Genomic DNA, 17,299 nt, shown 5'->3' with positions numbered 1-17,299 from the left:
CTCATTCAGAGTATGTTGTTGTCCTGTTATGCACATACATTTTTGTTTACCTCAAGTAAAGTTGGATCTGTCAATCATTCATTAATGTGTTAATGAGACATTATTTATTTATTTCAGTTGCTTGAAGAGAATATTATGACATTTTTGAAGAATGAGCTGAATAGGTTCAAGAGGATTCTTAGTCCAGAACTCCCAGAAGGCTTTGAGAGTCAGAAGCAGGATAAGGAAGTGGTGGATGCTGAAGATGAGAAGCAGGAGAGCAGTGCCAGGAAGGGGGCTCTGAAGATCACACTGCACATCCTGAGGAAAATGAACCAGAAGGAGCTTGCTGACACACTGGAGAAAAGTAAGAGCTGTCTGCCTCATGTTGTCTGCCTCATGTTGAATGCTATTTTGTAACAAACATTTAAAAGCTGTAGCTAAGGTTAAGCTAAAGTAGCTGTGTAACTCAATGATACTGTAGCAGGCTTAATCCCACATTGAAATGAAAGCAGTACTAGTTAGACATTTTCTAACAAGGTAATCATGCTGCCTGAAAGTTGAACAACGCTAGCCTTGATGAGGCCCTTATCCTCTTGGGGTTGTTGTGTGTAGCATGATTTCCTTAGGGTCAAGCGACCTGGCTTCAAGCCTACCTTGGGTTAATACCCCCTCCTGCCATTTGCCACTCTGATGACCAAAAGTAGGATACTATATAAGGGTCAAAAGCATGTCCTGTTAAGAGGGATTTGTGATAGAGGCTGTGTTTTCTGAACAGAGGGAGTAGTGTAACGATCCTAACACCAAGTGACCTCGTCAACTAGCAGGGATGTGTTGTGTTGATTAATTTAGACAGAGAAGAGGAGAGACAGAGAGAGGAGAGAGACAGTGAAGAGGAGAAACAGAGAGAGAGACAGAGAGACAACATCAATAATACCATCAATAATACCAATAATAATATAATCAGTCACACCAGTGTGAAATGCATTATGAAAACATTTACACATTTCTACAGGCAGTTATGAGAATAAATTATTATAATGTACAACTTTACAACGCAATCCTACATTACTGGAGGCATTAAAACAGACAGTAATATTAATATCCTCTGTGTTATTTCTTCATTCAGAAGAGCTTGCTGTGATTTGCCAACGTGAACTCAAATCTAATCTAAAGAAGAAGTTTCAATGTGTATTTGAGGGGATCGCTAAACAAGGAAACCCAACACTTCTCAATAAGATCTACACAGAGCTCTACATCACAGAGGGTGGAACAGGAGAGGTCAATAATGAACATGAGCTGAGACAGATTGAGACAACAACCAGGAAACAAGCAAGACCAGAGAGAGGAATCAAATGTAACGACATCTTCAAACCCTTAACTGGACAAGACAAACTTATCAGAACTGTGCTGACAAAGGGAGTCGCTGGCATTGGAAAAACAGTCTCTGTGCAGAAGTTCATTCTGGACTGGGCTGAAGGAAAAGCAAATCAGGATGTCCAATTTGTATTTTCATTCCCTTTTCGGGAGCTGAATTTGATGAAAGGGGAGAAACACACTTTGATTGAACTTCTCAATCACTTCTCAATGGAAACCAAAGAATCAAGAATCGCTGACTACGACAAGTACAAAGTTCTGTTCATCTTTGATGGTCTGGATGAGTGCCGACTGCCCCTAGACTTCCAGAAGAACAAGATCTGTTGGGACGTCACAAAGTCATCCTCTGTGGATGTTCTGCTGACAAATCTCATCAAGGGAAATCTGCTTCCCTCTGCTCTCCTCTGGATAACTACCCGACCTGCAGCAGCCAATAAGATCCCTTCAGGGTGTGTTGACCAGGTGACAGAGGTACGAGGCTTCAACGACCCTCAGAAGGAGGAGTACTTTAGGAAGAGATTCAGTGATGAGGACTTGGCCAGCAGAATCATCTCACACATAAAGACATCAAGGAGCCTCCACATCATGTGCCACATTCCAGTCTTCTGTTGGATTTCTGCAATAGTCCTTGAACACATGCTGAAACATAAGAGAGAAGAGATGCCCAAGACTCTGACTGAGATGTACACACACCTTGTGGTGTTTCATACCAAATGGAAGAATGAGAAGTATCATGGGAAAGAAGAGACAGGCCCACACTGGAATAAAGAGAGCATTTTGTCACTGGGAAAACTGGCTTTTCAACAGCTTGTGAAAGGCAATATGATTTTCTATGAAGAAGACCTGAAAGAGGCTGGCATTGATGTCAATGAAGCATCAGTGTACTCAGGATTTTGCACCCAGCTCTTTAAAGAGGAATGTGGGCTGTACCAGGACAAGGTGTACTGCTTCGTGCATCTGAGCATTCAGGAGTTTCTGGCTGCTCTATATGTGCTCCTCTCATTCATCAACAACAATGAGAATCTAATGGCCGAATCGCAATCAAAGTACAGGAACTTTACTGCGCTGTTCAGAGACAAGCCTGAAGTTACTTTCTACAAGAGTGCTGTGGATAAAGCCTTACAAAGTGAGACGGGAAACCTGGACCTTTTCCTCCGCTTCCTTCTGGGCCTCTCACTGGAGTCCAATCAGAAGCACTTACGAGGTCTTCTGGCAAAGACAAGAAGCAACTCACAGAGCCATGAAGAAACGGTCAAGTCCATCAAGAATAAGATCAGGGAGAACCCCTCTCCAGAAAAGTGCATCAATCTGTTCCACTGTCTGAATGAATTGAATGACCATTCTCTAGTGGAGGAGATTCAAAGCTACCTGAGCTCAGGAAATGTCTCCAGTGAAGAACTCTCACCTACACAGTGATCAGCTCTGGTCTTTGTGTTGCTGACTTCAGAAAAGGAGCTAGATGTGTTTGACCAGAATAAATATTCCAGATCAGAGGATGGTCTTCTGAGGCTGCTGCCAGTGATCAAAGCCTCCAGAGCTGCTCTGTGAGTACAAACATAACATTTAAGTACTAATCATCAGGAAGAAACATTCCGTTTTGAGAAAATTGTGTATTATTGTAAAACACAATGAATCAATGGATAGGTTTTCACATTTGAATAACAATGTGACCATACAATTCTAGGAGACGGAAGATTGATGTAACGGTCCTGACCTGTTTTATGTTGTTTTTGTATGTGTTTAGGTCAGGGCATGTGTTTTGGGTGGGCAGTCTATGTTATCTGTTTCTATGTTGGTTTTGGTTGCCTGGTATGGCTCTTAATTAGAGGCAGGTGTTTTGCGTTCTCCTCTAATTAAGAGTCATATTTAGGTAGGGTGTTCTCACTGTTTGTTTGTGGGTGATTGTCTCCTGTGTCTGTGTCGATGTTACACCATACGGGATTGTTTCGGTTTGTTCGTGCGTTTTTGTAGTAAGTACTTGTTCGTTCGTTCTGCGTGTGTTATGTCAGTTCGTCGTACGAGTCTGTCTATTTTCGTTTTGTTATTTTGTTAGTTTATTCAAGTATAGTTTGTTTCGTTTTGTCTTGTAAATAAAATTCATCATGTTTTCACAACCCGCTGCGCCTTGGCTCGATCACTACTCCTCCTCTTCTTATGAAGAGAGAGAGGAACGCCGTTACAATTGATCTATCTGTTGTTTGAGAGAATAACCAAATGCATCTGCCATTGTCCTTCTACACTACTGGTGTTAAATTAACAGTGTGTTTGTGAAATCATGATGATCTCTTTGTCAGGCTGTCAGGCTGTGGAGTCACTGAGAAAGGCTGTGCTTCTCTGGTATCAGCTCTGAAGTCAAACCCCACACGCCTGAGAGAGCTGGATCTGAGTAACAATGATCTGAAGGATTCAGGAGTGAAGCTGCTCTCTGCTGGACTGGGGAATCACCAATGTAAACTGGAGATTCTGAGGTCAGTATTCCTGTAGTTGGTCAACAAGTTCACCAGATCCACGTGTTTACCAGGCACACGTAGTCCACACCATATGTGTTTGGACTTGAAGTTTACCATTTTAAATTTGGTGCTATGCTCCAGCATTTTGGAATTGAGATTTGTTTCATTTTAGGCGACAGTACAGAATGTCACCTTATCTTTGAGCGTAATGGTGAGAGGTTAGCATGTTTTGTTGTATTATTAATGATTCATTCATGATTTTTCTTAATCATAGCATTACTAGGATTAATTTAATAGTGTTTAGAAACATGTTATCTACTCACTTAGAAAGAAAATTACTCCAGTTATCATCCACCAAAACATAACCCAAAACACAACCAAATCAAGCTTGATGTAGTCATTGTGTGCAAGGAATATGGGACAAAGCACTAAACTTTTGACTACTTTAATACTGTCACGCCCTGACCTTAGAGCTTTTCATGTCTTTATTTTGGTTTGGTCAGGGTGTGATTTGGGTGGGCATGCTATATTCATTTTTCTATGTTTTGTATTTCTGTGTTTTGGCCTGGTATGGTTCTCAATCAGGGACAGCTGTCTATCGATGTCTCTAATTGGGAACCATACTTAGGCAGCCTTTCCCACCTGTGTTTTGTGGGTAGTTATTTTCTGTTTTGTGTTTCTGCACCTGACAGAACTGTTTGTTGTCGTTTTGCTCTTTGTTATTTTTGTTCTAGTGTTCAGTTTTAATAAAAATCATGAACACTTACCACGCTACGCTTTGGTCCGATCCTTCTTCATGCAACAATGACCGTGACAGAACTACCCACCACCAAAGGACCAAGCAGCGTGGTAAGGAGGAGCAGCGTGGCCAGGAGTATGAGACAACCTAGGAGGAGGTAGAGAAATGGGCGGTCGACCCAGGGGGAGTGCCAGAGCCCGCCTGGGAGTTTATGGAGCAGTGCGAAGAGGGATACCGGAGACAAACACGGCTGGCAAGAAAGCGAGACAAACACGGCTGGCAAGAAAGCCCGAGAGGCAGCCCCCCAAAAAAATGTTTTGGGGGGGGACACGGGGAGTGTGACAGAGTCAGGTTGGAGACCTGAGCCAACTCCCCGTGCTTACCGTGGCGGGCGTCGTACTGGTCAGGCACCGTGTTATGCGGTGGAGCTCACGGTGTCTCCAGTACGCGTTCTTAGCCCGGTGCGCTATACATCCCAGCTCCCCGCATCTGCCGGGCTACGGTGAGCATCCAGCCAGGACGGATTGTGCCAGCCCTGCTCTCCAGACCTCCAGTACGTCTCTACGGCCCAGGATATCCTGCGCCGGCTCTGCGCACTGTGTCTCCAGTGCGTCTGCACAGCCCAGTGCGTCCTGTGCCTGCGCCCCGCAGGTGCAGGGCCAAAGTCACCATCCAGCCAGGACTGGTTGTGCAGGCTCTTAGCTTGAGACCTCCAGTGCGCCTCAACGGCCCAGTGTATCTGGTGCCTCGGCCGAGGACAAGGCCTCCTGTATGTCTCTCCAGCCTGGTGAGTCCTGTGCCTGCACCTAGAACTAACTCTCCCGTATGTCTCCCCAGCCTGGTGAGCCCTGTGGCAGCTCAACGTACCAGACTGCCCATACTTCTCCTACCTCCAGTGATGATCCACGGCACGAAGCCAGTGATGATCCACGGCACGAAGCCTCCAGTGATGATCCACGGCACGAAGCCTCCAGTGATGATCCACGGCACGAAGCCTCCAGTGATGATCCACGGCACGAAGCCTCCAGTGATGATCCACGGCACGAAGCCTCCAGTGATGATCCACGGCACGAAGCCTCCAGTGATGATCCACAGCACGAAGCCTTCAGTGATGATCCACGGCACGAAGCCTCTAATGAGGGCCTCCAGCAGCGACGCTCTCCAGTCCGGAGCCTCCAGCGACGACGTCCTCCAGTCCGGAGCCTCCAGCGACGACGTCCTCCAGTCCGGAGCCTCCAGCGACGACGTCCTCCAGTCCGGAGCCTCCAGCGACGACGTCCTCCAGTCCGGAGCCTCCAGTGACGACGTCCTCCAGTCAGGAGCCTCCAGCGATGACGGTGATGGTCGCCAGTCCGGGGCCCGCAGCGATGACGGTCGCCAGTCCGGGGCCTGCAACGAGGGTCCCCAGTCTGGTGTCGGCGGCGAGGGTCCCCACACCTGAGGCGCCACCTAAGCGGGGTGAGCTAGAAGTGGAGCGGGATCTACGTCCCGCACCAGAGCCGCCACCAAGGATAGATGCCCACCAGACCCTCCCCTATAGGTTCAGGTTTTGCGGCAGGAGTCATTTTTCTATGTTTTGTATTTCTGTGTTTTGGCCGGGTATGGTTCTCAATCAGGGACAGCTGTCTATCGTTGTCTCTAATTGGGAACCATACTTAGGCAGCCTTTCCCACCTGTGTTTTGTGGGTAGTTATTTTCTGTTTTGTGTTTCTGCACCTGACAGAACTGTTTGTTGTCGTTTTGCTCTTTGTTATTTTTGTTCTAGTGTTCAGTTTTAATAAAAATCATGAACACTTACCACGCTACGCTTTGGTCCGATCCTTCTTCATCAGACGACCGTGACAAATACACTATACGTGAATTGGTCAGAATAATTAAGAAGATACATTAAGTGCTTTCATTTCTAAATGGTGAAAGAGATATGTATGAAAATACCCTCAAATAAAAGGTGACATTACATACTGTCACCTCATATGAAACATTTGATCTAAAATGCTGGAGTATAGAGACATGTTCAAAATGTTAGCTTCACTGTCAAAATAGGAATGATGTGGGCTGTATACTGAATACAATTTTACGTATCTAGTTCTCCCATTTGAAGAAGTTGTAATTATTTAAACAAATTCACTTATTGTATTAAAATAGTCAAAAGTTTAGTGTTTGGTCCCATTTTCCTTGCCTGCAGTGATTACATCAAGCTTGTGACTCTACACACTTGTTGAATGCATATGCAGTTTGTTTTGGTTGTGTTTTGGATTGTGTTTTTCCCAATAGAAACTGAATAGTGAATAAAGTCCTGTGTCATTTTGGAGTCACTTCACTTGTATTGTCAGTAAGAATAGAAGATGTTTCTGAACACTTCTACATTCATGTGGATACTACCATGATTATGAATAATCATGAATTAATTGTGAATGATGATGAATGAGAACTTTACAGAGACATATCATGCCCCCTCTATTATTTGTAATGGTGAGATGTTAGCTGTTTTGTTGTAGCCTCTGTAACCTTCTCGCTCATTTTTCATTATTGATTCCCTATTTTTCTTAATTATAGCATCATCAGGATTATTTTAGTAGTGTTTAGAAACATGTTATCTATTCACTTAGACAGATGATTAATCCAGTTATCATGAACCATTCAGTTACTATTGGTCAAAACATAACCCAAAACACAACCAAAACAAACTGCTAATGCAGCCAACGAGTGTGGGACCAAATACTATAATTTTGACTACTTTAATACACTATGAGTGAATTGGTCAGAATACTTATGACTTATTCAAATGGGGAGAGTAGATACATAAAGTGCTTTTATTCTGAAACGGTTAAATAGATATGTATGACAATACTGTCAAATAAAAGGTGACATATGTGTACCTCATATTTTTCTCTCTACAGGCAATACTTTGATAATTTGTCATTTGTAATATTATATACATTTATGAATAGATATGGCAGGTATCAGGACACTGATATATCTGAATATGTTGAAGATTTTCACCACCAAAGAACAGCAGTGTGAATTTAAAATTATTTTACTCTTTGCAGGCTGTCAGGCTGTCTAGTCACAGAGGAAGGCTGTGCTTCTCTGGTCTCAGCTCTGAAGTCAAACCCCTCACACCTGAGAGAGCTGGACCTGAGCTACAATCACCCAGGAGACTCAGGAGTCATACTGCTCTCTGCTGGACTGGAGGATCCACACTGGAGACTGGAGAAACTCAAGTATGTAGAGGGTTTATGTCAATGTTCATATCAGACATGTTTGACTTATCAGGCTAGTTAAGACAAACATTCTTAACACCACTTGGACAAAGTTATATGCTGTGTGTGTGTGTGTGTGTGTGTGTGTGTGTGTGTGTGTGTGTGTGTGTGTGTGCGTGCGTGTGCGTGTTAACATGTATCACTCAATGAATGTCTGTTCTGCTTACCTCTACACAGTGTGGAATATGGTGGAGAGTACACAATGAAACCTGGGCTTAGAAAATGTGAGTGTTGACTGCTGTGAAGAATATGACTAAGGATAAGTCTTAATTCAAGACAAGTCAAAGACCACCATCATTACTTACTTGGTCATATTAAATATCAGCTGTAGTTCTACAGAAGCAGAAATCAGAAAAAGTGTAGAAAGAGTTGCTTTGACAATATGTTTGTCTGTGTAGGTGTGTGGCGTATTTGTGCTACATAAGAAGTGTGTGTGTGTGTGTGTGTGTGTGTGTGTGTGTGTGTGTGTGTGTGTTCATACAGGTGCGTGTGAGTGTGTGTAATTAATGGGAATAAATGTGTTTTATATTACCATACAGTATAACATATAAACATTCAACAAGTCTCAAGTTACATGAACTTCTTCTTTTGAAACCTAGAAACATCTACATTAAATGAATTAGTGAAAAGTGAGTTAACATTCTAATGTGAATGATGATAATGATTTCTAATATTGTGTCTGTTTTCACCCATCAGATGCCTGTGATCTCACACTGGACCCAAACACAGCACACAAACACCTCTCTCTGTCTGAGGAAAACACAAAGGTGACATGGAGGATAGAGAAGCAGCTGTATCCTGATCACCCAGAGAGATTTGACTACTGGAGCCAGGTGCTGTGTAGAGAGGGTCTGACTGGGCGCTGTTACTGGGAGGTAGAGTGGAGTGGGAGAGAAGCTAATTTAGGAGTGACATATAAAGGAATCAACAGGAGAGGAAGGGTTAAGGACTGTGGGCTTGGATCCAATGACAAGTCCTGGAGTCTGTTCTGCTCTGACAACAGTTACTCTGCCTGTCACAATAATAATCCCACTACCATAGACGTCCCCTCCTCCAGCTCCCACAAAGTAGGAGTGTATCTGGACTGGCCAGCCGGCACTCTGTCCTTCTACAGAGTCTCCTCTGACACACTGACCCACCTGCACACTTTCCACACCACATTCACCGAGCCCCTCTATGCAGGGTTTAATGTTTGGGATGACTCTTCAGTGTCCCTGTGTCAAACACAACATGATGTTTCACTCTAACCATGTGTTTTATGTTTGATCAGAATATGATGTTTAAATACGTGGAATAACACATCAGTTTGGACCAGTTTCTTCCTGTAAATAATAACCATGGTAACTTTGTGTCTGTCTCTTTCCGTGATCCTGAACCCTGGGAGAACGGTTCAGAGACACCACACACACACACATACTGGACACACACACACACACATACTGGACACACACACACACACACACACACACAAACTGGACACACACACACACATACATACTGGACACACACACACACATACTGGACACACACACACACATACTGGACACACACACACACATACTGGACACACACACACACACACACACACACACACACACACACACACACACACACACACACACACACACACACACACACACACACACACACACACACATACTGGAGACACACTCACACACATACTGGAGACACACTCACACACATACTGGACACACATACACAAATACACACTGAACACACACACACAAATACACACACAAACTGGACACACTTACCACTCACACACTCACCACTCACACACACTCACACAAAAACACACTGAACACACACACACTGGACACACAGGGAGGAGGTCAGGGCTCTGGGAGTGTGGTGCCAGGAAAATAACCTCTCACTTAATGTCAACAAAACTAAGGAGATGATCGTGGACTTCAGGAAAAGGCAGAGGGAGCCCCCCCCTTTCCACATCGATGGGACCGCAGTGGAGAAGGTGGAAAGTTTCAAGTTTCTCGGCGTACACATCAATGAGACACTGAAATGGTCCACCCACACAGACAGTGTGGTGAAGACGGTGCAACAGCGCCTCTTCAACCTCAAGAGGCTAAAGAAAAAGAAAAAAAATCAAAGATATACGACCATTAATGCTGAAGCAAGGAACAGAGCTAGGGAAAAGACAGATATAGTGGAGGTAATGACACAGGTGATTGAGTCCAGGTAAGTGCAATAACTTGCTGATGCGCATGACAAGGGAAGCAGGTGTGCTTAGTGCTGGGCAGCCTGGCGAGTTCAAGCACCAGGGAGGGAGAGCGTGAGCAGGTTTGACACCTGTGGAAACAAAAAGAGAGCAGAGAAAACATCAAAGACTGAAAACAAGAAAGAGACATTCCAACTAAAGAAAAAGGGATGTTCACGCTGTTGAGCAAGAGAACACTGAGGTGAGTGACTCATCAGACCAGGAGAACACTGAGGTGAGTGACTCATCAGACCAGGAGAACACTGAGGTGAGTGACTCATCAGACCAGGAGAACACTGAGGTGAGTGACTCATCAGACCAGGAGAACACTGAGGTGAGTGACTCATCAGACCAGGAGAACACTGAGGTGAGTGACTCATCAGACCAGGAGAACACTGAGGTGTGCATGGGGACTGGTCTTGCTAAATCAATTAGATTTTTATTTTCCCTGAATCTGCTTGGGTATTGGTTAGAATTATGGTGTGGAAATGTTAGGATTATTTTTGCTCTTACTGTAGTACTGTAGCCTACTCCCGATTGGTCACATTGTACTGCTCCATTATGGGCTATTAGCAGGACAACAGACTCTTGCCAAGAAGGGGCTAGGGGGAGAATTGTATCGTCAAACGTATTTTTTAGTTAGGTTGGCTGTATCACAACCGGCCATGATTGGGAGTCCCATAGGGCGGCGCACAACTGGCCCACAGTCGTCCAGGTTTGGCCGGGTTAGGGGAGGGTTTGGCCGGGGTAGGCCGTCATTGTAAATAAGAATTTGTTCTTAACTGACTTGCCTAGTTAAATAAAGGGTCAATAAAAACAATACTAATAAATACACTGCTGTTCCTTTTTTTGTTACCTTTATGTTACTAGGCAGGTCAGTTAAGAACAAATTCTTATTTTCAATGATGGCCTAGGCACAGTGGGTTAACTGCCTTGTTCAAGGGGCAGAACAACAGATTTGTACCTTGTCAGGTCAGGGATTTGATCTTGCAACCTTTCAATTACTAGTCCATCTCTCCAACCACTAGGCTACGCTGCTTGTTGAGGGTTTTATTTTTTGTTTTTCTTGGAATAGAAACACCATAATATTAATCAAATTAATTAAGCTACATTTCATAAAATCAATCCCATATACTATCTTCTTACAAAAAAAGGTTTTCAATTCTCTATTACAGCCAATAACTTTTGGTTATTTGAAAACAAAATAATCTCCAAATATTGTTGATGTTTTCAAACACTTGTTTTTCACAAGGGCTATTAGCAGGACAATAGGCATGATGTGGTCCCAAAAACACCTCTCTGACATAGGGTCAAGCATATCTCTTGCTGATGTCATTGAATATCTCTGTTTAAATAGTATTTTAGATGTGATGGGGCCTCCCGAGTGGCGCAGTGATCTAAGATATTGCATTGCAGTGAAAACTGTGATGCTACAGATGCTGGTTTGATACCCATGCTGGCTGCGACCAGGAGACCCATGAGGCAACGCACAAATGGCCCGGCATTGTCCGGGTTAGGGGAGAGTTTGGCCGGCTGGGATGTTCTTGTCCATAAAATAGGCACAGTTGGCTTTTGGATTCTCTCCCTCAAAACAGAAATAAATCATTCTAAATACCAAACTGGCTTTATTTACAAATTAGTAAGAATGTCTCACCCCATGTTCAAGAATGGCCCTTTATTCAGATTACAATCGCTTACTTTCAGTTATTTGAAAGTGATATAATCTCAAAAATATCATTATTTTTTTAAACAAGGACTTGAAATGAGATCGTGGACTCTGCAAACAACGTTTCCTGTCCGAGAATGGTAAATGACTGTAATTAATACATTCGTTCAATACATTAGAATTCAAAATAAGCCATCCATTCACCCATTATGGGCTATTAGCAGGACAATAGACTTTTACCAAGAATGAGGGTAGAGAATTGTATCGTTATGGATGAATGTTTTCAGTTGATGCCAAACAAATTAGATCCGGTTTAAATCAGGAGACCTACATGTAGAGAGAATTTTATTCTTGTTGATGTACTGTAGGCCTACTGTAGGTGTTGTAGGTCTTTTATTTATTTATTTTGGTGCTACCCATTCCAGGGTTAGGACTGTAACCACCAGAGGACTTGAAAATGAGCCGAAGCTGAGAGGATCATCAAAACTAAAGGTATTTTTGATTTAGTGCATTTTCTTTAAAAAATATAATATAGCCTATCAATGTGTAGACATACTATGTAATAAAACTGATAATTGTGTACTAAAAACATGAATGTGTTTTTGCAGAGCATACCATCCGTGGAGATCAGTGGACAAAGGGCTGGACAACGGGCCGCACAGAAAAAATGCATGGTTCCACAAAACACCAACTGGGATGGATTCCGTTGCAATTGTGGCTTCTTCATCAACATCTATGCTTTCGTTGATAAAAGAATGATACAAATACTCGCCAGCTTTGATCCATGCCTGGGCCTGCAAGACGCAAATGGCTTTATTTGTCAGACGAATCATTTGGTCAAAACTACAGAACAGTACAAAACAAGAGAACACACATGGTTACTGTATATATATACAAAAGAACACCATCCCAACCGTGAAGCACGTGGTACTTTCCAGTGATTATATATATATACATACACAGTAACCATGTGTGTTCTCTTGTTATATATATATATATATATATACACACAGTTGAAGTCGGAGGTTTACATACACCTTAGCCAAATACATTTAAACTCAGTTTTTCACAATTCTTGACATTTAATCCTAGTCCTGTCTAAAGTCTGTTAGGATCACCACTTTATTTTAAGAATGTGAAATGTCAGAATAATAGTAGAGAGTGATTTATTTCAGCTTTTATTTCTTTCATCACATTCCCAGTGGGAGAGAAGTTTACATACACTCAATTAGTATTTGGTAGCATTGCCTTTAAATTGTTAAACTTGAGTCAAACGTTTCGGGTAACTTTCCACAAGCTCCCCACAATAAGTTGGGTGAATTTTGGCCCATTCCTCCTGACAGAGCTGGTGTAACTGAATCAGGCTTGTAGGCCTCCTTGCTCACACACGCTTTTTCAGTTCTGCCCACATATTTTCTATGGGATTGAGGTCAGGGCTTTGTGATGGCCACTCCAATACATTGACTTTGTTGTCCTTAAGCCATTTTGCCACAACTTTATGCTTGTAGTCATTGTCCATTTGGAATTCCCATTTGCGACCGACCTCCCTCATGATGCCATCTATTTTGTGAAGTGCACCAGTCCCTCCTGCAGCATAGCACCCCCACAACATGATGCTGCCACCCCCGTGCTTCACGGTTGAGATGGTGTTCTTCAGCTTGCAAGCATCCCCCTTTTTCCTCCAAACATAACAATGGTCATTATGGCCAAACAGTTCTAATTTTGTTTCATCAGACCAGAGGACATTTCTCCAAAAAGTACAATCTTTGTCGCCATGTGCAGTTGTAAACCGTAATCTGGCTTTTTTATGGTGGTTTTGGAGCAGTGGCCTCTTCCTTGCTGAGCTGCCTTTCAGGTTATGTCGATATAGGACTTGTTTTACTGTGGATATAGATAATTTTGTACCTGTTTCCTCCAGCATCTTCACAAGGTCCTTTGCTGTTGTTCTGGGATTTGCACTTTTTGCACCAAGTGCGTTCATCTCTAGGAGACAGAACGAGTCTCCTTCCTGAGCGTTATGATGGCTGTGTGGTCCTATGGTGTTTATACTTGCGTACTATTGTTTGTACAGATGAACGTGGTTCCTTCAGATGTTTGGAAATTGCTCCCAGGGATGAACCAGACTTGTGGAGGTCTAAAACAAAAATTCTGATGTCTTGGCTGATTTCTTTAGATTTTCCCATGATGTCAAGCAAAGAGGCACTGAGTTTTAAGGTAGGCCTTGAAATACATCCACAGGTACACCTCCAATTGACTCAAATGATGTCAATTAGCCTATCAGAATCTTCTAAAGCCATGTCATAATTTTCTGGAATTTTCTAAGCTGTTTGTTTTAAAGGCATCGTCAACTTAGTGTATGTAAACTTCTGACTCACTGGAATTGTGATACAGTGAAATAATCTGTCTGTAAACAATTGTTGGACAAATTACTTGTGTCACGCACAAAGTAGATGTCCTAACTGACTTGCAATAACTATAGTTTGTTAACCAGAAATTTGTGGAGTGGTTGAAAAACTAGTTTTAATGTCTCCAACCTAAGTGTATGTAAACTTCCGACTTCAACTGTATATATATATATATATATATATATATATATATATATATATATATATATATATACATACATACATACATAGAGTACCAGTCAAAAGTTTGGACACACCTACTCATTAGGTTTTTCTTAACTTTTATTATTTTCTACATTGTAGAATAACAGTGACGACATCAAAACTATGACATAATACATATGGAATCATGTTGTAACCAAAAAAGTTTTAAACAAATCAAAGTATATTTTATATATGAGATTCTTCAAAGTAGCCACCCTTTGCCTTGATGACAGCTTTGCATACTCTTGGTATTCTCTCAACCAGCTTCATGAGGTAGTCACCTGGAATGCATTTCAATTAACAGGTGTGCCATGTTAAAAGTAAATTTGTGGAATTTCTTTCCTTCTTAATGCGTTTGAGCCAATCAGTTGTGTTGTAACAAGGTAGGGTTGGTATACAGAAGATAGCCCTATTTGGTAAAAGACCAAGTCCATATTATGGCAAGAACAGCTCAAATAAGCATAGAGAAATGACAGTTCATTATTACTTTAAGACATGAAGGTCAGTCAATTTGGAAAATTTCAAGTACTTTGAAAGTATCTTTGTGTAGTTGCAAAAACCATCAAGCGCTATGGTGAAACTGGCTCTCATGAGGACCACCACAGGAAAGGAAGACCCAGAGTTACCATTGCTGCAGAGGATAAGTTCATTAGAGTTACCAGCCTCAGAAATTGCAGCCCAAATAAATGCTTCACAGTGTTCAAGGAACAGACACATCTCAACATCAACTGTTCAGAGGAGACTGCGTGAATCAGGCTTTTATGGTCGATTTGCTGCAAAGAAACCACTACTGAAGGAAACCAATAGGAAGAAGAGACTTGCTTGGGCCAAGAAAAACAAGCAATGGACATTAGACCTGTGGAAATCTGTCATTTGGTCTAATGAGTCCAAATGTGAGATTATTGGTTCCAACCACTGTGTCTTTGTGAGACGCAGAGTAGGTGAACTGATGATCTCTGCATGTGTGGTTCCCACCTTGAAGCATGGAGGAGGAGGTGTGATGGTGTGGGGATGCTTTGCTGTTAACACTGTCGGTGATTTATGTAGAATTTAAGGCAAACTTAACCAGCATGGCTACCACAGCATTCTGAAGCGATCCACCATCCTATCTTTGCGCTTAGTGGGACTATCATTTGTTTTTCAAAAGGACAATCACCAAACACACTTCCAGGCTGTGTAAGGGCGTTGCCTTGATGACAGCTTTGCACACTCTTGGAATTCTCTCAACCAGGTTCATGGGCCCGGACTCACAAACTTTCTTAAGAAGAAATGTCATTTTTTCCTTAAAAAGAAAGTTAAGCAAAGTTGCTATTACTCAAAAAGGTTTTTGGAAATTTTCTTGTGCTAATACGTTTCTCTTTAAGCAAAAAGTTAGGAAGTTTTGGATATGTTCTTAATTCCAAGATAGCTAAAACCTTGTCTTAATCTCAGGGCAGTGAGAGAAAACAGCTCATGAAAGCAATTGAACATGTTTAATTCACTCACAAACTTCATCTGAAGTTTCAGTGTTAATTATTTTATTTATTTTTATTTTATAGTAATAAACTTGTGTTACTCGACACTGTATGCTTCTGGGTCTTCTCCTAAGACGTGATAGACTGCTTACAGGGTAAAGGCATCAGCAGGCTTCAGTTCGGCTGGCGCCTAGCTGAACTCGGCTAGCCGAACTGAACAAAAATATCGGCAGCAGTACTGTTTGTCCATTTTGAGACGCCGTAACCTCCTCAAAATAGTCAGATTTGTTCTAAGATACTGTAACTCAAGAAATCTGTCATTCATTTTGAAATTATTTCAGAGGAGATCTTAGTCATGCAATTGTCCATCTAACTAAGATGTTTGGTGAAGTATTTCTCAATGAAAACTCTTGCATGAAAGTAAGTCATCTCTCATTGAATGACAACAAAGACTTTATTGAAAAATCCCTACTGTTGACCAATCACCAACGAAGAGGCGTAGACTTCGGCTCAAAACTTCTGCTTGCATCCAGAAAAATGTTATGCCTGAACAGCCTAAAAAACCTTCACTAACGTCGAAAACAAACAACGTCACAAAATGTCATCATAATATATGCACAAACTCTTCCGAACTGTTTTGGCTGGGAAGCATGCGGATGCCTTAAGAAAGCCAAGTAATTTTATAGTTTGGGTGAACTACCCTTTAAAAGGGAAATCTCTGTATCAGAATCTCCATACAGACAATGTTATTGAGTGTGTGTGTCCTCTTAATCAGTGACAGTGATGTTATTGTGTTGGTGTCCATCAACCAGTGATATCTGTGTATCAGTGATATACATGTGTATAGCTTGTTCTTGGTCACAGCCTCCTGCTCTCCAGCTGGAAGTCCGCTTTCTGTTTCTGTTTCTCCATCATTGTCTCCAGCTCTGTAGATTTGTGGACATCCTAATAGAAATGGACAGAGAGTCCGAGAAAGAAAGGAAGAAATACAGTCTGTTAAGGAGCTAGAAGTTACTTTGCTAACGTTAAGGAGCTAGTAGAGTTACTTTCTAACGTTAGCCTCTTGTCTGTAGCAAAGCACAGTAATGAAAGGTCAAGTCACTACTGGTTGGTCAGATTATAAAATGTGAGTGAACTACTCTTACTTCCAGTGAGAAGGTATGTGCTGTGATATTGTAGTGAAACCAGGGGGTAGCCCATACTGGGACTCCAACCCAAGTCCAGCCAACACCTAGCAACCTCGTCAAGAGGTAACGGTCATTACCCCCTTCCTTCTGGAGAGTGTATCCCCACGCTTCTCTTTACCAAGTCCCTCATGTGTACACACCTCTCCGATGGAGGTGCCTTCCTTGAGTCATCCCCCTTCTGACATGTAGTCCTGGCCACAGTGTAGCAAATTCAGGGGTAGACATAACCAGGACGCAAACCCTGGTCCAGTGACTGTCAAGCTAACACCCTAACCATTACACCAAGAGGTCTAAACCTCTTGAGGAAGTCTTTAGGTGTTGGATTAGGTTCTACAACATATT

The 17,299-nt window shown here is 42.4% G+C and overlaps 1 pseudogene; it reads left to right on the top strand.

The window, feature by feature from the left end:
* Positions 1-120: 120 nt before the first annotated feature.
* On the top strand, positions 121-15,978 carry LOC129867724 (NLR family CARD domain-containing protein 3-like; annotated as a pseudogene).
* Positions 15,979-17,299: the final 1,321 nt, after the last annotated feature.

This window comes from Salvelinus fontinalis, chromosome 2 (genome assembly GCF_029448725.1).
Source record: "Salvelinus fontinalis isolate EN_2023a chromosome 2, ASM2944872v1, whole genome shotgun sequence".
NCBI classification, from domain to species: Eukaryota; Metazoa; Chordata; class Actinopteri; order Salmoniformes; family Salmonidae; genus Salvelinus; species Salvelinus fontinalis.
The sequence above is the reverse complement of the archived record's forward strand: the minus strand, read 5'-3'. Positions and strand labels throughout refer to the sequence as shown.